Genomic DNA, 22,245 nt, shown 5'->3' on the forward strand with positions numbered 1-22,245 from the left:
CACACCCGCAGCGTTTCGCATTAACGGGGTGCGATTCTGATGCGGTGCGGAATTTGCACAGAAAACGCTGAGAATTCCGCACCGCATCACTGTAAACCCGGACTTATTGGGATTTTTTTTTTTTACCAAAGACGTAGCAGAATACGTTTTGGCCTAAATTTATGAAGAAACGTGATTTTTTTTATTGGATATTTTTTTTGTAGCAGAAACCTTTTTTTTTCAAAACCTTTTGGTTGATATAATGCAAATTTTAAAACCCAGTGGGGATCAAATACTATCAAAAGAAAGTTCTATTTGTGTGAAAAGAAAATGATATAAATTTCAAGCAGGTACAGTATTGCATGACCTCAGTTAAAGCATCACAGTGCTGAATAGCAAAAAAAAAGGGCTGAGCCATGAAGGGGGTAAAACCTGGAGCTGAAGTGGTTAAGGAATAAATTTAAGGGCAGCATAGTGGGTAAGTGGTTAGCATTTCCCCCTGGCAGTACTCGGGTTGTTGGTTCCAATCCCAACCATGACACCACCTGCCTGGAGTTTGCATGTTCTCCCTGTGCCTGCGTGAGTTTCCTCCGGATACTCCGGTTTCCTTCCACACTCCAAAGATATGCCAGTAGGTGAATTGGATCCTCTCTAAATTGTCCCTAGTATGTGTATGTATGAATGTGAGTTAGGGACCTTAGATTGTACGCCTCTTGAGGGTTAGGGACCTTAGATTGTACGCCCCTTGAGGGTTAGGGACCTTAGATTGTACGCCCCTTGAGGGTTAGGGACCTTAGATTGTACGCCCCTTGAGGGTTAGGGACCTTAGATTGTACGCCCCTTGAGGGTTAGGGACCTTAGATTGTACGCCCCTTGAGGGTTAGGGACCTTAGATTGTACGCCCCTTGAGGGTTAGGGACCTTAGATTGTACGCCCCTTGAGGGTTAGGGACTGATGTGAATGTACAATATATATGTAAAGCGCAGCGTAAATTGACAGCAATATATAAGTACCTGAAATAAAAAATGTTTATTATTTATTTGACCACACAATTGTCATTCAAAGTGTGACAGCGCTGAAAGCTGAAAATTGGCCTGGGCAGGAAGGGGGTAGAAGTGCCCTGTAGGCGAGGGGTTAAAGCGATCCACTGAGCTGGCCAGAACCGACACTTGTCGGCAGAGTCCAAGCTCCGATTTCTAAATGACACCATCAATACTTGTAGCTGATAAAAATAACAGCGTGGGAGAGTCGGTTTACAAGATTGTCTCCTAATTTATCCCCCGAACGTGTTTCCTCCGGGTTCTCTGGTTTCCTTCCACACTCCAAAGACATGCTGGTCGGTGAATTGGCTCCTGTCTAAATTGTCCCTAGTATGTGTATGTATGAATGTGAGTTAGGGACCTTAGATTGTACGCCCCTTGAGGGTTAGGGACTTTAGATTGTACGCCCCTTGAGGGTTAGGGACCTTAGATTGTACGCCCCTTGAGGGTTAGGGACCTTAGATTGTACACCCCTTGAGGGTTAGAGACCTTAGATTGTACGCCCCTTGAGGGTTAGGGACCTTAGATTGTACGCCCCTTGAGGGTTAGGGACCTTAGATTGTACGCCCCTTGAGGGTTAGGGACCTTAGATTGTACGCCCCTTGAGGGTTAGGGACCTTAGATTGTACGCCCCTTGAGGGTTAGGGACTTTAGATTGTACGCCCCTGGAGGGTTAGGGACCTTAGATTGTACACCCCTTGAGGGTTAGGGACCTTAGATTGTACGCCCCTTGAGGGTTAGGGACCTTAGATTGTACGCCCCTTGAGGGTTAGGGACCTTAGATTGTACGCCCCTTGAGGGTTAGGGACCTTAGATTGTACGCCCCTTGAGGGTTAGGGACTGATGTGAATGTACAATATATATGTAAAGTGCTGTGTAAATTAACGGCGCTATATAAGTACCTGAAATAAATAAATAATAAATGTGTCCAGGGGCCAGCTTTAGATTTTCCATCTAGATTGCCCGCTGGGACATATTTATATCCCCGTATAGATGAACAGAAGCACAGCCCCGATCCTGATTTCGCTTTCAATGGTCCGTCGCCATAGACCGGCTTTATCACCGGTGACTTCTCCTGCTGCTCCCCGGTGATTCTTGGCAGGATAGTTACTCCAGACAGTAATTCCACTTTGTCCGACTTCCCTCTAAATATCTTCTACTTGTCGTCAGAATGAAAGTCGGCACTAGATAAATTGATTTCCCAGAAATGGCAGGAAATTAGTTTTCTTTCTACCCCCGAACCAGTTTCCTGCAAGTCATTATTTTTCTTCATCATATAAAAAAAAAAAAAAGAAAAGAAAAGAAAAAAAAGATCCTTTTTAGCTCTAGCGAGTGATAAATGACCTTTTTGGAACATCGGCGCAAACAGCTTCTATTATTTCCATCTACACAGAGAAAAAATCTATTCTAATTAACAAGAAGAAGGAAAAAAAAATGAAACATTGTATCAAAACAAGAAGCTGAATCCCGTATCTCTGTATTCTCTGGTACCCAGGAGCAGCTAATAACTTACCATTCAGCCCGGGTTCACACTGATGCGATGCGGAATTCGCATTGGTTCCTGTGTGATTTCCGCACCGCATCATAATCGCACCCCAGTTCATACGAACCGCTGCGGGTGTGTATTTTAACCACTTCCTGTCCAGCCCATGTACATAAACGGCCGGACGGGAGCAGTGCCGAAGCGAGTTGCATTAACTGCCTGTGTGCGGTCCCTGGGAGTGCGTGGAACCACGAGCCAGTGCCCGCTGTGTCCTGAACACCCATCGCTGTACAGGACCTCTGTGTGAGGTCCTTATCATGTGATCACTGATTGGCCAATCACTGATCACATGAAGAGTAGTAAGCAAGATGTCACTTGTGACATCATTGCTTACTACGTGTGAAATCTGTGAATGATCACAGAGATCACATGGCTATTCACAACAACCTTGTACCTTGTGACAAGCTGTGACCAATCACAGCTCTCACAGTATTTCTCAATGGCTGCAAGAATGTAGCCAGAGTGAACGAGAAATGATTGCTTTTACAGCCTTTATGGGTGTAAAAGCAATCAGTGTAAAAAAATAAAAAAATCTTTATCACTCCGCACAAGTAGTACAGTGTCACCATGGTGACACCGTACTGCTAGGGTGACATTATGTTAAAAAAAACCCAAAAAAACATAAATAATAATATAAAAAAAAAATAAAAATGTAAAACTAAATTTTGAAAAATTATAATTTTTGGTTATAAACTAATTTGGGTTATTTTTTTTATTACTAAATAGATAACTGAATACATTTTGGCCAATATTTATGAAGAAAGATTATTTATTTGCAAAATTTTATAAGAAAAACACTTTTTTTTCAAAATTTGTGGACTTTTTCATTTATATAGCAAAAAAATAAAAATCCCAGTGGCGAATAAATACCACCAAAATAAAGCTTTATCTGTCTCAAAAAAAAGCTAAAAAATTCATATGGATACAGTGTTGCATGACCGCGCAATTGTCATTCAAAGTGTGATAGCGCTGAAAGCTGAAAATTGGCCTGGGCAGGAAGGGGGTGAAAGTGTCCGGACTGGAAGGGGGGGGAAGTGTCCAGACTGGAAGGGGGGGAAAGTGTCCAGACTGGAAGGGGGTGAAAGTGTCCGGACTGGAAGGGGGGAAAGTGTCCGGACTGGAAGGGGGGGAAAGTGTCCAGACTGGAAGTGGTTAAGTTAAGGACGCTCCGAAATCAGTTCGCAAAACGCGGTGCGCTGTGCAGAATCAGATCACATAAATGTGAACACCCATGCGTTCTGATTTTGGTGCGGACTAAAAAAGGGTCCTGTACTTTTTGGTGCGGTTTGAGCCATACAAGATGTATGGCTCAAATTGCACCGCACAGAAATCGCATATGATTGTGGTGCGGTTCCTGTGAGTATCTCATGCGATGTGAAGCACTGCATCAGTGTGAACCCGGGATCAGCATCTCTATTTGTCCTGATGATCGCTCATACCGAGGCAGAAAGGGAGGGGAATCACAAACATTTTTAGTTATCACCAAAGCAAGAAGAGAAGTTGCCTGGTCACATGCCTGCTGAAGGGGTCCTGCGAGACTCCAAAACATTGCCTGGTCACATGCCTGATGAAGGGGTCCTGCGAGACTCCAAAACGTTGCCTGGTCACATGCCTGCTGAAGGGGTCCTGCGAGACTCCGAAACGTTGCCTGGTCACATGCCTGCAGAAGGGGTCCTGGGAGACTACGAAACGTTGCCTGGTCACATGCTTGCTGAAGGGGTCCTGCGAGACTCCGAAACGTTGCCTGGTCACATGCCTGCAGAAGGGGTCCTGGGAGACCACGAAATGTTGCCTGATCATATGCCTGATGACGGGGTCCTGTGAAACTCCGAAACGTTGCCTGGTCACATGCCTGATGAAGGGGTCCTGGGAGACTACGAAACGTTGCCTGGTCACATGCCTGCTGAAGGGGTCCTGCGAGACTCCGAAACGTTACCTGATCATATGCCTGATGAAAGGGTCCTGCGAGACTCCAGAACATTGCCTGGTCACATGCCTGATGAAGGGGTCCTATGAGCCTCCAAAACGTTGCCTGGTCACAAGCCTGCAGAAGGGGTCCTGCGATCTCATCACTCACTGGTTAGCAGACGCGTTGCCTGAATCCGGATTAGTAACAGCTGATAGTTACTAATCTATTCCAAGTCCAGTTTCATACCCTCATTGTTTGTTTCTCCTGGCCCAAGGGTGACAGATATGCCCCGTTAGGACCAGAGAAGAAGTGGCAACACATGGTAAGCAATGAAATATATGGGCGGTAAAAACACAGATTCCATAAATATCATTTTTTAAAAAAACGGTCCTGTTAGAAGAGCATTTTAGATAGGAAAGGTTTGTCAGTCTATGGCCTTCCCTTTCATTCTATCACACTACATTAGTACCGGCAGCGAGAGCTAGCAGGATAGAAGTCTATCATTGACAGGTACAGGCTGCTATGTAAACACTCTGATACTACTGTCACCCCCCCTTTGGGTACCATGTCCCTGAATACTTCTCTCATGTTGTGACTTTACTCTGGAATGCTTTTTTTGCTCTATTTTTTTATATTTTTCTCAAATATCGAAGGCTTCAAACGTTCCATGAAAACACATCTCTTCAGGGAAGCCTATCAAATACCCTAATCATCTGTTACCATAGTCACTGTTCTGTAGAGACTACTGAGCAATCCACCTCCTCATTCCTTCCAGTGACATCTTTTCATACTCTATTCCACATGAAAACAGCCAGTGGTCCATGTACCCTGGGGACGTCTTCTGACACCTTTGGAGGGCTCCCCAGCTGATTAAAATAAAATCATTGTAACGGTATGAATTTTGTCTGTGAGGGTTTTAATTTCTCCAGATCTTGGTATAGCTAGTATAGATGGTCACGTCCAGCTGGGCTTGTTTTTTTTTTTTTCGTCCGCGGAAGTGCGAAAAAACGAAAAATGCATACCTCAGTATTTATAACCACACAAGTAAATCAGTTACTTTCATCCAATCACCATGAACTTTATTAGTGTAGGTGTTTATTTATTTTATTTCAGGTACTTATATAGCACCATCAATTTACACAGCACTTTACATATATATTGTACATTCACATCAGTCCCTAACCCTCAAGGGGCATACAATCTAAGGTCCCTAACCCTCAAGGGGCGTACAATCTAAGGTCCCTAACCCTCAAGGGGCGTACGATCTAAGGTCCCTAACCCTCAAGGGGCGTACGATCTAAGGTCCCTAACCCTCAAGGGGTGTACGATCTAAGGTCCCTAACCCTCAAGGGGCGTACGATCTAAAGTCCCTAACCCTCAAGGGGCATACGATCTAAGGTCCCTAACCCTCGAGGGGCGTACGATCTAAGGTTCCTAACCCTCAAGGGGCGTACAATCTAAGGTCCCTAACCCTCAAGGGCAGTACAATCTAAGGTCCCTAACCCTCAAGGGGCGTACAATCTAAGGTCCCTAACCCTCACGGGGCGTACAATCTAAGGTCCCTAACCCTCAAGGGGTGTACAATCTAAGATCCCTAACCCTCAAGGGGCGTACAATCTAAGGTCCCTAACCCTCAAGGGGCGTACAATCTAAGGTCCCTAACCCTCAAGGGGTGTACAATCTAAGGTCCCTAACCCTCAAGGGGCGTACAATCTAAGGTCCCTAACCCTCAAGGGGCGTACAATCTAAGGTCCCTAACCCTCAAGGGGTGTACAATCTAAGGTCCCTAACTCACATTCATACATACACATACTAGGGTCAATTTAGATGGGAACAGGGGCAGACCAACCATTGGGGAACCTGGGCACCACCTGAGGGCCCAGGGCCAGCAGGGGGCCCCACAAGACACCCTGGCACCCCCCCACAGGCTTTTTTGTGTGTGATTTGAGTGTGGGCAAGGACATAGGGGCTGCATGATCCCCTATTGCCCAGAGGCCCCATGAGCTGTCAGTCTGCCCCTGGACAGGATCCAATCAGCCTACCAGCATGTCTTTGGAGTGTGGGAGGAAACTGGAGTACCCAGAGAAAACCCACACAGGCATAGGAAGAACATGCAAACTCCAGGCAGGTGGTGCCGTGGTTGGGATTCAAACCACGGCACCACGGTTGTCTAGTTTACATAAACCAATCACCATGCTGTCACTATGTCTGAGACCATTGTTAATTGTTGGAGGTCCCAAACCCCTGTTTAGGAATGGCTGTCCTATTACAAAACAGTTGTCCTTCCTTTACAAAATGTGTATGAGGGGAAGGGACATTCATTAGAGCAGCGGTCCCCAACCTCCCTGACTGGCCTCACGGACGACAACCCCTTCACGTACTGTGGGGGTAGAGCCTGTCACCTGGGGGGGGGGGAATCACCTGAAGTCAGCTCAGTATGAAGCCCCCAGGACATGGTAGTCTCTTTCTCTCCTATAGACCATAGCAGTGATCTAGGACAATCCCGTCCCCGGCCCAGGCTCTTCCTTTCCATGTGATGCCAACGTGGCCAAGAAAGGGAAGGGAGGAGTGGTGCAGAACGGTCACTCTCTGGTGGCTGGAGGGTGGCAGTGCAGGTTGTGTTGGCCTGCTAGCCCACCGCCAACCCCCCCCCCCCCCCCCATGCAGCCAGCTCCGATCCACGGCCTGAGGGTTGGTGACCTCTGCTTTAGAGGACAGTGAGGTTGGTGTTTTGGACAGAGAACATAACTGGTTCCAAGATGCTTCAAAATGGCAACCTGGGTCAAACCGGAAACAACCATCCTTGGCTGGGACAGGGCTTTCAATGCCATTTGCCATTCACATATTATACAGCAATTAATCAACAATTAACTATGTACAACAATTAGCATCAGTCACAGACTTCATGGCCTCTTGGTGATTGGATTAGATCAATTAGAACAGTTGGTTCACAGTCTTTAACATCTTCCTTGTGGTCTAGGAAACAATGAACATCTGTCTTGAAACCTTTCGTGGTAATTAGATGAAGGTGACCCATGTGGCTATAAATAGTGGGCGACATTCCCAGTACTCATTAGACCAGTGGAAGGCACTTAGATCAGAGGTAAAACATCATTAGTAATGCAGAACAAATCCAGGAGAATGTGGCTGCTACTACCTTGTATGGAATTTTCGCAAACACAAATTCTAGTATGAAGCAGAGCTATGTAAAAATAGAAGACGTTGTATGGAAAACATTTATGTACAATGGGGGCTACTGATAGTCAATGTACAGATCAATGTTGTTACAAGCTACACCACACCAAAAATTTCATAAATGTTTTTTTTTTTTAAAGTTTTGGATAGCGACAGGGGTGTTTTTACCACAAGGCAAACAAGGCATTTGCCTAGGGCGGCATTTTTCAGGGGGGCAGCACTGCCCATTGGAAGAAGGGACGGAAGAAGGAACACACATGGCATGGGGATCTGGTGGGCTCCGAGAGAGGCTGTGGGTTTCATGGCGGTGTATGCACAGCCCGACTCTCGTTCCTGAGGATGTCTGGAGCTGTAAAGGTGAATGTCTTTCTCTCTCTCACCATGGGGGATGGTGGCTGGTGTATGGGGGGCAGCGGTAGTGAAAGGCTCGGGTGGAGGGCAGGGGTGTTCTTGGTCAATGTCAGACTCTTTCTAGGGGGGGGGGGGCGCCAATTTTTGTGTTGCCTAGGGCAGCACAAAACCTAAATACACCACTGGATAGCGAAAGAATAGGGTAGACATGTTCAGAATGAAAAGAATTGTTCCGGATCGATTCATTAAGTTACTCATTTTGTCTTCCTTCATTCATAACAAAAATTGTTTCTTTTAGTTTCGTTTATCCGTGTTCGATCGGAGTCAGATTTTTCCAATCGATTCAAAATATTCAAATCCAATTTGAATCGAAAATATCAAATCGATCTGAATTTATTGTGAAGAATAGCTGCTTTCTAAGAATTTTCGTTTTGAATTCGGCACCATTAGTGGGCCACAGATACGGCCGATTTTTGTGTAACCATCGAATTTGAGTGATTGGGAAATTTTCGAAAAATGAACTAATTTGTAATCAATGATGGGAGAATCGAGCGAGAAATATAAATGAAAAAGACATAAGCCTGAGCTGTGACCTGGAAAGAAAAGAAAATTCTTGGCCACGAAAATTCTTTTCTGTGGCAACACGAGGGGAAATTGAAGGCTTGGTTGGTTGAATCTGCAATATGAAATAAAGCAAGTTCACACTAATACTCGATGAAGTCATCACGCCCCGGATCCAGCAAAGTGATCACAGCATACAATGCTAGAAGGGAAAAATAAAAACCTGAATGACTGTGTAGCGGAGCATGAGCCGCTGAGACAAATTAGGACATTGCCTTTAATAAATCCAGCAGCTGCCATCAGGAATTAGACTTTAAGATGAGAATGGGATTCAATGAATTGGAACTTGAAGCTTTTTGTCCTCCCCCCTAAGAGATTTCATCAGCTATTAACAAGATGGTTGGGTTTTCACAAGTGGAAGCGGTAACGTTGTATCTCTGGAAAACACTGTCCTTCCTGTGAAGAAATCTAGTTATGAAACATCCAATTTGCGCGTTATATTATATTTCATGGCGGCTCTTCGCTACGTGACCCCTGACAGAGAAGCAGGAGAAAGTGCTTAATATACTTTTGATTAGACACTTTATGGTCACACGTTTGTGACCGTCACACTTATATGAAATTGTTGGACATCCAATTCCAATTTTAATACTTCCAGTACCTTCTAAGTCCCAGTGTTAGGGGGGTCTCTCCTTTTTCCGACATCCAGTTCTAATTTTAATACTTCTAGTACCTTCTGAGCCCTTAGTCTCAGTGTTACGGGGTCTCTCCTTTTTCCGACGTCCAATTCCAATTTTAATACTTCTAGTACCTTCTGAGCCCTTAGTCCCAGTGTTAGGGGGTCTCTCCTTTTTCCGACGTCCAATTCCAATTTTAATACTTCTAGTACCTTCTGAGCCCTTAGTCCCAGTGTTAGGGGGTCTCTCGTTTTTCCAACATCCAGTTCTAATTTTAATACTTCTAGTACCTTCTGAGCCCTTAGTCTCAGTGTTAGGGGGGTCTCTCCTTTTTCCGACGTCCAATTCCAATTTTAATACTTCTAGTACCTTCTGAGCCCTTAGTCCCAGTGTTAGGGGGGTCTCTCGTTTTTCCGACGTCCAGTTCTAATTTTAATACTTCTAGTACCTTCTGAGCCCTTAGTCCCAGTGTTAGGGGGTCTCTCCTTTTTCCGACGTCCAATTCCAATTTTAATACTTCTAGTACCTTCTGAGCCCTTAGTCCCAGTGTTAGGGGGTCTCTCGTTTTTCCGACGTCCAGTTCTAATTTTAATACTTCTAGTACCTTCTGAGCCCTTAGTCCCAGTGTTAGGGGGTCTCTCCTTTTTCCGACGTCCAATTCCAATTTTAATACTTCTAGTACCTTCTGAGCCCTTAGTCCCAGTGTTAGGGGGTCTCTCCTTTTTCCAACGTCCAATTCCATATTCATTCATTGGCATTATTCTGGTGTTGAACCCCACTTTGTGGCTGTAACAGCCTCCACTATTCTAGGAAGGTTTTAAGCATGGGTGGAGGTTGAGGGGTCACAGGGGTCACAATGACGACCCCATCCATGCTCGCCCACGTGGCCTCCTTGTCACATTATCTTTTACGCTGTGTCGCTGGAGAAAAGCGCCTGCAACGTCACCCTGCGTAGGTAATTCAATAAACACAGAGGGCCAGGGCCAGCTGGGCAGGGGAACACCCAGACCCATCCTGAGCCTTCTGTGTTTCTGGTTTCACCTTCACTCTCTGCTCACCCCCCCACCCAGCCCAGTACAGCCCCTCCCTGCTCTGCTCAGTCCTGCTCAACCATGCATGTGCACACAAGGTGGGGGAAGCAGTGCATTCTCTGCTCACCCCCCCCCAGTGCAGTACAATCCCTCCCTGCTCTGCTCAGTCCTACCCAACCGTGCACGTGCACACAAGGTGGGGCAGCAGTGCACTCTCTGCTCACCCACCCACCCAGTCCATTAAAGCCCCACCCTGCTCTGCTCCGCCCTGCTCAACCATGCACGTGCGCACAAGGTGGGGGCATCAGTGCACTCTCTTCTCAGCCCTCCCTCCCAGCCCAGTACAGCCCCTCCCCACTCTACTGAGTCCTGCTCAGCCATGCACGTGCGCACAAGGTGGGGGCAGCAGTGCACTCTCTGCTCAGCCCCCCAACCCAGCCCACTACAGCCCCTCCCTGCTCTGTTCAGCCCTGCTCAACTGTACATGTGTGCACAAGGTGGGGGCAGGCAGCCACACTCTGAGCTGCTGGGTGAAATCAGTGGGCTTGTATGTAAATTTGGAAGAGGAATGTTAACTCATTTGTATGGAATTTGTTAATGATAGCAAGGAAAGTGTCAAATAGATCCCCCCCCGCATTCATAGATCCATCCGCACTAATAGACCCCCCCAGCAACAGTGGATTCCCCAGCAACAATGGACCACCCGTAACAAAACACCCCTCAGCAACAACAATAGACCTATGGCAGCAGCTACAGATCTGCCGGCAGCCAGCATCAACAGACCCTCCAGCACACCCCAGCATCCAGCATCAATAGACCCCCCAGCACACCCCAGCAGCCAGCATCAATAGACCCTCAGCACACCCCAGCAGCCAGCATTAATAGACCCTCCAGCACATCCCCGCAGCCAGCATCAAGAGACCCCCAGCACACCCCATCAGCCAGCATCAGTAGACCCTCCAGCACACCCCAGCAGCCAGCATCAATAGACCCCCAGCACATCCCAGTTGCCAGCATCAATAGACCCCCAGCACACCCCAGCAGCCAGCATCAATAGACACCCCAGCAGCCAGCATCAATAGACCCCCCAGCATACCCCAGCAGGCAGCACCAATAGACCCTCCAGCACACCCCAGCAGCCAGCATTAATAGACCCTCCAGCACACCCCAGCAGCCAGCATCAATAGACCCTCCAGCACACCCCAGCAGCCAGCATCAATAGACCCTTCAGCACACCCCAGCAGCCAACATCAATAGACCCTCCAGCACACCCCAGAAGACAGCATCAATAGACCCTCCAGCACACCCCAGTAGCCCAGCATCAATAGACCCTCCAGCACACTCCAGCAGCCAGCATCAATAGACCCTCCAGCACACCCCAGCAGCCAGCATTAATAGACCCTCCAGCACACCCCAGCAGACAGCATCAATAGACCTTCCAGCACACCCCAGCAGCCAGCATCAATAGACCCTCCAGCACATTCAAGCAGCCAGCATCAATATACCCTCCAGCACACTCCAGCAGCCAGCATCAATAGACCCTCCAGCACACCCCAGCAGCCAGCATCAATAGACCTTCCAGCACACCCCAGCAGCCAGCATCAATAGACCCTCCAGCACACCCCAGCAGCCAGCATCAATAGACCCTCCAGCACACCCCAGCAGCCAGCATCAATAAACCCTCCAGCACACCCCAGCAGCTAGCATCAATAAACCCTCCAGCACACCCCAGCAGCCAGCATCAATAGACTCCCAGCACACTCCAGCAGCCAGCATCAATAGACCCTCCAGAACACCCAAGCAGCCAGCATCAATAGACTCCCAGCACACCCAGCAGCCAGCATCATTAGACCCTTCAGCAAACCCCAGCAGCCAACATCAATAGACCCTCCAGCACACCCCAGCACCCTTTGCCATTAGATACATTGAGTGCTGCGTTCCCCCACGTTCCCACTGAAAAAAAGCTGCATGTAGGCAGAAAGAAACAGCAAGGAATAATTTCATGAAAACCAGATTATAGGGAGCAGTAGCCGTGTATGGATTATTTTCGGAGAACAAGAATATAGTTTAGTGTCCCTTCAAGGACCGTGTTGGGAGCCATGCAAATCATTCCTATTTCCATGGGCCACCCGTGTATCCAGAATCGCTACAAATAGCGACACAATTACTTACATCCCAGTATAAATATAAACACGGGCCCTTTTAGAAACCCTCGTGCATTAATTATGTCGCGTTATATCCGGCCGGTCGAGGAGCCCAGCCTAGATGCATGGCGGCTTAAACACCTATTTAAAGTCGATGTAACGTGCACTGATAATTAAACCCAGACGAAGCCGCGCGCCGCGGTTAATGCCAGCCATTAATTGCAATCTGTCGGTTAAAAATGGAAACACGTTCGGGGGATAAATTAGAAGATAATCTTGTAAACCGACTCTCCCACGCTGTTATTTTTATCAGCTACAAGTATTGATGGTGTCATTTAGAAATCGGAGCTTCGCCTCTGCCGACGAGTCGGTTCTGGCCAGCTCAGTGGATCGCTTTAACCCCTCGCCTACCGGGCACTTCTACCCCCTTCCTGCCTACCGGGCACTTCTACCCCCTTCCTGCCTACCGGGCACTTCTACCCCCTTCCTGCCTACCGGGCACTTCTACCCCCTTCCTGCCTACAGGGCACTTCTACCCCCTTCCTGCCTACCGGGCACTTCTACCCCCTTCCTGCCTACCGGGCACTTCTACCCCCTTCCTGCCTACCGGGCACTTCTACCCCCTTCCTGCCCAGGCCAATTTTCAGCTTTCAGCGCTGTCGCACTTTGAATGACAATTGCGCGGTCATGCAACATTGTACCCATATGAAACTTTTATAATTTTTTTCTCGTAAATAGAGCTTTCTTTTGGTGGCATTTAATCGCCACTGGGTGTTTTATTTTTTGTGCTATAAACAAAAAAAGAGCAAAATATTTGAGAAAAAAAGTTTTGTTTCTATTATAAAATTTTGCAAACAGGTAATTTTTCTCCTTCACTGATGTGCGTTGATGAGGCTGCACTGATAGGCAGCACTGATGGGCACTGAGAGGTGGCACTGATGGGCACTGATAGGCGGCACTGATGGGCACTGATAGGCAGCACTAATGAAGTGGCACTGATAGGCAGCACTGATGAGCTGGCACTGATGATGGGCACTGATGAACTGGCACTGATGATGGGTACTGATAGTCGGCACTAACTGGCGGCACTGCTGGGCTGCACTGATGGGCACTGGTGGGTGATACTGGTGGGTGACACTGGTGGGCACTGCTGGACACAGGTGGGTGGCACTGCTGGGCACAGATGGGCGGAACTGGCGGGTGGCACTGCTGGGCACCGATTATCAGGGCACTGATGATCGGTGCCGATCCCCGCTCTGACAACTGCCGGTTCTCGTCAGTACTTTCCTCGCGCTCTGACAGCGTGAGGAAAGTGCAGCCGAGAACCGGCAATTGCATTTCCCTCTGATCAGCGCGTCATTGGACACGGCTGATCACGTGATAAAAGGCCGCTGTGATTGGCCTTTTACCACATCACGTCATCAGCTGGGTCCGTAGGACACAGTGATCATGGAGATGGCTGGGTGCGCGCTCCCTGGGGCGCGCAGGAGAGCGCGTTCTGGGAGGATGTGATATGACAGCCACCCAGAACTGGCCGGCTGCAGTACAACCGTCATTTGACTATCTGCGGTCGGCAACTAGTTAAAAAAGTCCTGGATTCTTTCCTGGATACACAGAATATAACTGGATATAACATTTATAGGTAAAGTTGATCCAGGGAATATCTGATTGCCTCTCGGGGGATGAGGAGGGGATTTTTTCCCCTGCAGGAGCAAATTGGATCGTACTTTGCTGCGGGGTTTTTGCCTTCCTCTGGATTAACGGTGGGTGTAGGATTATAACTTTTTTTTTTTAATGGTGGAACTGGATGGACTTTTGCCTTTTCAGCCAGACTAACTATGTAACTGTGACAGACGATGTTCACGTCATGGCCGTACAGCAGAGAGATTGTGATTCGTCCATTTCAAGGGAACCTGTGCTTTGAGTATGCTGGGCAAACCGATAAAACCCGGCACCCGCAGCTGCTTGTACTTACCTTTCCTTTGCACCTTTGCTTATACCTTTGCCTAGAGCAGGGGTAGGCAACCTGCGGCTCTCTAGTTGTTGTGGAACTACATTTCCCATGAGGCATTGCAACATTACAAAACTCAAAGTTACAGCTATGACTTGCAGAGGCATGATGGAACTTGTAGTCCTGCAACAGCTGGAGAGCCGCAGGTTGCGTACCCCTGGCCTAGAGGAATGAAGGGACACTTCTCAGTATGGTCTGCATCATTACACAGCAAACAAAGACCCCCCCCCCCCCGTGAGCATGAGTCTATGACACCCTGAACTCTCAGTATCTCCTCAGTCTTTCAGGTGGAGTGACACTGGGGCTCATTCAATCTCGGAAGACTGAGGGCATCTTGTGGGGTAAAAGGAGTACTGCATGGGACAACTCTGGATTGAAGGTAAATATTGCAGCCAGAGCTACTTTTCTTTATTTTTAACTCCTGCTGAAGGTTCTTTTTTTAATTAAAGTATTTTGAGTTTTAGTCCTCATACACACGGGATGTTCTGATAAGGCTGGTAATGTTAGCTGTGTAAAGACACATTAAAAACCAGAGTTTTTCAGCTTTTTTTTGAGTTTTTGCATTAGCGTTTAGCAACGTTTTGCCGCGATTAGCGTTTTCCCACATTTTTTCAGATTTTCCGTTTTTTAGCATTTTGTTTAGCAAAAAAATACTTTTTTTTGGTAAAAAAAGTTCAAAAGCAGTACTGTGGCTAAATGGTTAGCACTTCTGTCTGGCAGTACTAGGGTTGTTGGTTCGAATCCCAACTGTGACACCACCTGCCTGGAGTTTGCATGTTCTCCCTGTGTCTGCGTGGGTTTCCTCTGGGTACTCTGATTTCCTCTCACACTCCAAAGACATGCTGGTAGGTGAATTGGCTCCTGTCTAAATAGTCCCTAGTATGTGTATGTATGAATGTGAGTTAGGGACCTTAGATTGTACACCCCTTGAGGGTTAGAGACCTTAGATTGTACGCCCCTTGAGGGTTAGGGACCTTAGATTGTACACCCCTTGAGGGTTAGGGACCTTAGATTGTACGCCCCTTGAGGGTTAGGGACCCTAGATTGTACGCCCCTTGAGGGTTAGGGACCTTAGACTGTACGCCCCTTGAGGGTTAGGGACCTTAGATTGTACGCCCCTTGAGGGTTAGGGACCTTAGATTGTACGCCCCTTGAGGGTTAGGGACCTTAGATTGTACGCCCCTTGAGGGTTAGGGACCTTAGATTGTACGCCCCTTGAGGGTTAGGGACCTTAGATTGTACGCCCCTTGAGGGTTAGGGACCTTAGATTGTACGCCCCTTGAGGGTTAGGGACCCTAGATTGTACGCCCCTTGAGGGTTAGGGACCTTAGATTGTACGCCCCTTGAGGGTTAGGGACCTTAGATTGTACGCCCCTTGAGGGTTAGGGACCTTAGATTGTACGCCCCTTGAGGGTTAGGGACCTTAGATTGTACGCCCCTTGAGGGTTAGGGACCTTAGATTGTACGCCCCTTGAGGGTTAGGGACCTTAGATTGTACGCCCCTTGAGGGTTAGGGACTGATGTGAATGTAAAATATATATGTAAAGTGCTGTACAAATTGATGGAGCTGTAATAAATGAAAATGCTTCTTTGTGGCATTTTTCAGCATTAGAGCGCTTTTACATCTAGAAAACTCCTCTAGAAGCCCACTAGTCCTGGGTTTTTTTCCCAGCCAAAAAATGCTGATTCCAGTCTATGTGTATGGACACATAGGATAACATGCTGGGGGGTTTACTGGCTGTAGAAAAAAATGTCAACAGCTAAAAACAGCCGCTGTAAAAACGTCCCGTGTGCGTGAGGACTTAACCCCTTCACGCTGGCGCCTCCCGGCTCTTTAAGGGTTCCAGAAGCCCGGAGGCGGGGCGGGGTTTAGGGTCATGTGACAACCGTGATGCGCCGTCACGGCGGTCACATGATCGGGAAAGGTCCCGATCAAAAGAAGAGATCGGGACCTTTCTGTGACTACCGGACATGTGTGCTGGGAGCGCGCAGGGCGCTCACTCTCGGCACATATGTCCTTTTTTAATAGAACACAAATGTGCGGCTGCTTGGCGTCTAGGCCCAGACGCCGGGAGGCCGCACATTTGTGTGTGGACGGTGTGAAGAGGTTAAAGTGATCCTGCATGGGTTACAGCCATGTCTTGGCAAAGATAAAGATAGAGATTTGTACAACCAGATTGTATAGTGTGCGGCCAGCTACAGTCTGCTTTAGACTGACCAAAGCTTTGTAATAGGAGGGCTCACCAAAACAATTCAATCAATTTGTATCAAATCAGACAGGCCCTTGCACTACTAAGTTGATTGTGGATCTAAAGGAGGTTATACGAACAGATTGTTCAGTGTATGGTTGGTCCAGGGGCGGACTGACAACTCATGGGGCCCCCGGGCAATAGGGGATCATGGGGCCCCTGTGTCCTTGCCCAAACTCAAAAAAGCCTATGAAAAAGGTACCAGGGGTATCTCATGGGGCCCCCTACTGACCCCGGGCCCTTGGGCAGTGCCAGAGTTTCCAAATGGTCAGTCCGCCCCTGGGTTGGTCTAGGAGTCATTTAAAAGACAGAAACACATTAGTTGTATTTACTATCCCGGTAAATGGATAACACTTAAAAATACAGGGTTTGAGTTTACTAAAGGCAAATAGCCTGTGCACTTTGCAGGTGCAGTTGCTCCACGGCTTAGTAAATGAGGAGAAGCTCTGCTAATGTCTATCATCCAATCACATGCAAGCAAAAAATTCTGTTTTTTTTTTTTTTAAGTTCCTTGCAGGTGATTGGGTATTCTTTCCAAAGTGAAGCTTCAGCTTATTTACTAAGCTCTGGAGCAACTGCACTTGCAAAATGCACCGTCTATTTGACTTTAGTAAACCAACCGCCTCTTGTAACCTCCCTAGCGGTCTGATTATGTCAGTATTTCTGTGCTCAAAGCGGTACATTTTTTTTCATGGAAATATGTCGTTTTTTTATTGTAGGCCTGTAATTTTTAGGAATAACTCACTAAAATCTGTCCAAACAAGAGTCTAGTAAACATCCCGGGTATGATAAAATTTGAAACACGAAATCATAAATTATAATATAATAAATAATCATAAAAAATAATAATCTACTAATAATAAATTTAATTCAATAATATAATCAAACCAAAAACCCTGAAATGTGAAATAGAGCGCCAAGTTCGCACATCGCTGAGCTCAGTCGCAGAATCGTTTTCAGTGTCTGATGAGGAATTTCCCCCATGAATCATTATCACTCAATTCTGCAAGTGGTTCTGATTTACTATCGCTGTTCTCTAGCCGGTCTAAAACCGCGTCTGACCTAAAGGGACGCTTTTTGGACGCCATGGACGTTTCTCAGTTTCCAGGCAGAAAGAACAGTAAAAATGCAGGCAGGGCGCCGGACAAAGCACTCGGGACAAAATGTATGTGAAATGGTTTGATACAGGAATGTTATTCTATGTGATTTTAGTGTATTTAGTGAATGTCACTTTTTGTCATTTTCGAATTTCCCGCCAGTTCCATCCCCCGTATGTCCCGAAGTCGCAGGGAATGAAACACAGAAGACAGATCAGCCGGGGGACATGGCCGGGGCCGCTGCAGGGGGGACATTGTGGGAGCGCAGGACAAGGTCAGTGCAGAAGAGATCTGTCAGGAATGGACTTGCCAGTAATGGTGGGACCCACCTGCCTTGTGGGCTGCAGTACCAGGGCTGGCCAGCGGGTGCTCCCGGCAATCAGAGACTCAACCCTGCAGCCAGCCAAACACCTGAAGTTGATCATGCAGGTGTATTTAAGGGATGGCCAGACCTGCAGTCTCTGCCTTGGTGTGTGGTTTTCCTGGGCCCTGTATCTTGTTCCTGCATCCCTGTTCCTGTTCCTGTCTCTGTCTGATTCGTTGCTGACCCTGCCTGATCCGGACCTCTGCTGACTTCTCCTGTTTATCCCTGGCTTGTGACCCCGACCATTCTCTGCCTGACCCCCTGTACCTACCTGCCCGATTGTTATTGACCCGGCCTGCCTGACGACGCTTGCATTGTATGTACTGTTATCTGTGGGTGGTTTGGTTTGTTTGCACTGTGTTACGTTCTAGTATTGCACTGCGTTTATGTTTGTATTGTTGGTCTTTAATAAATTAGATTGTTTATAACTTATCTGAAGTCTGCGTTTCCCTGCGTCAGTTCACATATCTCTGGTCATACCCCGGGAGCCCTGACAAGATCCCGGAGCAACGCCACATGGTAAGTCCGAGTGTAGCTCGGGGATACGGCTTGTGGTGCTGAAACTTTACCCCGAGCTACGCTCGGGAATACCGCCAGGGGGGCTACAAGCTGTCTTCAGGGATCTCACCTGTTTACATTTTTTTCCCAGGAACACATAATGATGGAACATTCAAACAATTTGGACACGATTTTCCATAATCATGGTTATGTTTTAGTTGGTTCATTTAGCCCTGATGAAGGGGGGAGCGGTTTGGCCTCCAGAACGCGTTGTATAATTTTTGTGCCCTATTTACCAACAATGATCTCAGACTGTTTCATCCATTTCTTGATCTGCTGCTTCTTTCCTTATCCCTGCAGATTTCTTTTTCATTCTTCCACATGGATATGTCTTCTTCCATTAGCTCTGATCTCCCCATGTGTGAGAATTAGACATCTCCATTTAGATGCTGACAGCTTGAGGTCACATGAGGTGAGCTCAGATAAAGTGTCTCTGGGGTTTCCTCTTTCTGCTCCTGTGTTCGGGATTCAAACACTTTCTTATAGTTCACTGAAGTTACAATCTGAACTCCTTTTACATAGAACAAAATCCCCAGCGCCAAAACCGTGAAACGAAATACTAAATAAATCAATAAATGCTGCTGCTCATTAGTGTAAACACCCAAAAATAATCTAAGACATTAAAACAGTGCAGATATATAAATATACACTCCAGTGAAAAATTAAATAAATAATAATTTAAAAAAAATATATAAAAAATGAAAATTAATAAGTCCCACTCCAAATCAATAAAGTGAAAAATAAAAAAACATATTCATAAAAGTCTTTTCTCAAAAAAAAGTTTGACCCGTGTTTCCACCAAAATAGTGCTCAAATACCACACCGCACTCACCAGATATTGGTGAAAAAAAACGCCTTTTAGGGTTTTTTTGGGATCCTAGATCCAGTCAATAACCCTCCAAACACCAGATAATATTGGATCTCCCCTACTCCAGACAGGAATATAGCCAGCCTTCAGGATCACCAGACACCACTCAGAAGTGACGTGGTACGTTGGACGGCGAAGCCGGAAATGCGTCAACGCGTTTCGCCCCTCCTCCTTTTACAGCTGCTTGTGTTCAAGGCATTGCTTCAAGCATTCACGAGCAACAAAACCTCTGCCTTTATCATAGGGGTGCCTATACACCCCAGTCACAGCAATCCCGACATTGAAATCATGCGACTTACAGTGAAGTTGCACGATTTCAAAGTCGGATGACACTCCCATTTGAGGTGCGATTTGCTAGACATCTGACACAGATGTCTATGCAACTTGCAGCAAAAGTAGTGAATGTAGAAATCAGTGCGGCTCCAACCAAGTTGGATCCGCACCGATATGACAGCTGTAATTGCAGACAATAGGGTGCGACTTGGCATGCGATTTGCAAGTCACATAGTTAGTCTGGCTGAAAAAAGACAAAAGTCCATCCAGTTCAACCTACAAAAAATAAAAAAGTTACAATCCTACACCCACAGTTGATCCTGAGGAAGGCAAAAAAAAAAAAAAACAGCAAAGCATGATCCAATTTGCTCCTGCAGGGGAAAAAATTCCTTCCTGATCCCCCGAGAGGCAATCAGATATTCCCTGGATCAACTTTCCCCATAAATGTTATATCCAGTTATATTCTGTGTATCTAAGAAAGAATCCAGGACTTTCCTACAGCAATCCACTGAGCTGGCCACAACCAACTCTTGAGGGAGTCTATTCCACATGTTCACAGCTCTTACTGTGAAGAAACCTTTCCGTGTTTGGAGATTACATTTCTTTTCCTCCAGACGTAAAGAGCGCCCCCTTGTCCTCTGTGATGACCTCAGGGTGAATAACTACACCGAGTTCACTATATGAACCACTGATGTATATATACATCATATGGCATGCAAATCACATGCCAAGTTGCACCCACTGTGACTGGGGGCTTAAAGTGTATATAAACCTAAAAACAAAAATGGAATACATTGTAGCTTATTACTACATAGTGTGGTGTATAACTTACTTTTTTATTCAACTTTTTTTCCCCTTTACTTTCACCTGGTGATCCTGTCAGGAAAACACTTCCTGTCCATGGGTGACAACACTCACTCACTGTGCTGTATCAGGACAACAGAAACAGGACCACAGAACTCCCCCCCCCCCCCCTCTGCTACTGTCTATAACAGGGGTCTCCAAAATTTCTAAACAAAGGGTTAGATTTCTGTCCTTCAGATATTAGGGGTCCGGTGTCAGTGGGAATAAATAATGCCTTAGGCTTGGTTGTTGTCAGTGGGAGGAATAGTGTCCCATATTTGGTGACAGTCTAAGAAATAGTGCCCCATTCTTAATGTCAGTTGGAGGAATACTACCTCATCATTGGTGTCAGTGGAAGGAATAGTGCCCCATCATTGGCGTCAGTTGGAGGAATACTTCCTCATCATTGGTGTCAGTGGAAGGAATAGTGCCCCATCATTGGTATCAGTGGGAGGAATAGTGCCCCATCATTGGTATCAGTGGGAGGAATGGTGCCCCATCATTGGTGTCAGTGGGAGGAATAGTGCCCCATCATTGGTGTCAGTGGGAGGAATAGTGCCCCATCATTGGTGTCAGTGGGAGGAATAGTGCCCCATCATTGGTATCAGTGGGAGGAATAGTGCCCCATCATTGGTATCAGTGGGAGGAATAGTGCCCCATCATTGGTGTCAGTGGGAGGAATAGTGCCCCATCATTGGTATCAGTGGGAGGAATAGTGCCCCATCATTGGTGTCAGTGGGAGGAATAGTGCCCCATCATTGGTGTCAGCGGGAGGAATAGAGCCCCATCATTGGTATCAGTGGGAGGAATAGTGCCCCATCATTGGTGTCAGTGGGAGGAATAGTGCGCTATCATTGGTGTCATTGTAAGGAATAGTGCCCCATCATTGGTGCCAATGGGAGGAATAGTGCCCTATCATTGGTGTCAGTGGGAAGAGCAGTGCGCCATCATTGGTATCAGTGGGAGGAATAGTGCCCCATCATTGGTATTGGTGGGAGGAATAGTGCCCCATCATTGGTGTCAGTGGGAGGAAAAGAGGCTCATTATTGGTGTCAGTGGGAGGAATAGTGCCCCATCATTGGTATCAGTGGAAGGAATAGTGGCTCATCATTGGTGTCAGTGGGAGGAGTAGTGCCCCATCATTGGTGTCAGTGGGATGAATAGTGGCTCATCATTGGTGTCAGTGGGAGGAATAGTGCCCCATCATTGGTGTCAGTGGCAGGAGTAGTGCCCCATCATTGGTATTAGTGGAAGGAATAGTGGCTCATCATTGGTGTCAGTGGGAGGAATAGTGCCCCATCATTGGTGTCAGTGGGAGGAATAGTGCCCCATCACTTCTATCAATTGGAGGAGTAGTACCCCACCACTGGTGTCAGTGGGAGGAATAGTGCCCCATCATTGGTGTCAGTGGGAGGAATAATGCCCCCATCATTGGTATTAGTAGAAGAAATAATGCCCCATCATTGGTGTCAGTGGGAGCAATAGTGCCCCATCATTGGTGTCAGTGGGAGGAATAGTGCCCCATCATTGATGTCAGTAGGTGGAATAATGC

The 22,245-nt window shown here is 47.0% G+C and overlaps 2 protein-coding genes and 1 long non-coding RNA gene across 6 annotated transcripts in view; 1 reads left to right on the forward strand and 2 right to left on the reverse strand.

Annotated features, from left to right (window-relative positions):
• LOC149451421 (uncharacterized) overlaps positions 1-18,583 on the forward strand; it is a 41,174-nt gene extending 22,591 nt beyond the window's left edge. Inside the window, exon 2 of the long non-coding RNA XR_016315030.1 lies at positions 17,950-18,583. This is a non-coding gene — a long non-coding RNA (uncharacterized LOC149451421). The remainder of the gene's footprint in view (positions 1-17,949) is intronic.
• LOC149451417 (uncharacterized) overlaps positions 1-22,245 on the reverse strand; it is a 502,187-nt gene that overhangs the window by 234,723 nt on the left and 245,219 nt on the right. The gene's annotated exons all lie outside the window — the stretch shown is intronic.
• The window catches only part of KLHDC8B (kelch domain containing 8B), a 225,312-nt gene that overhangs the window by 13,619 nt on the left and 189,448 nt on the right, over positions 1-22,245 (reverse strand). The gene's annotated exons all lie outside the window — the stretch shown is intronic.

Source organism: Staurois parvus, unplaced genomic scaffold (assembly GCF_062004578.1).
Source record: "Staurois parvus isolate SC_StPar_1 unplaced genomic scaffold, SC_StPar_1.0 ptg000540l, whole genome shotgun sequence".
NCBI classification, from domain to species: Eukaryota; Metazoa; Chordata; class Amphibia; order Anura; family Ranidae; genus Staurois; species Staurois parvus.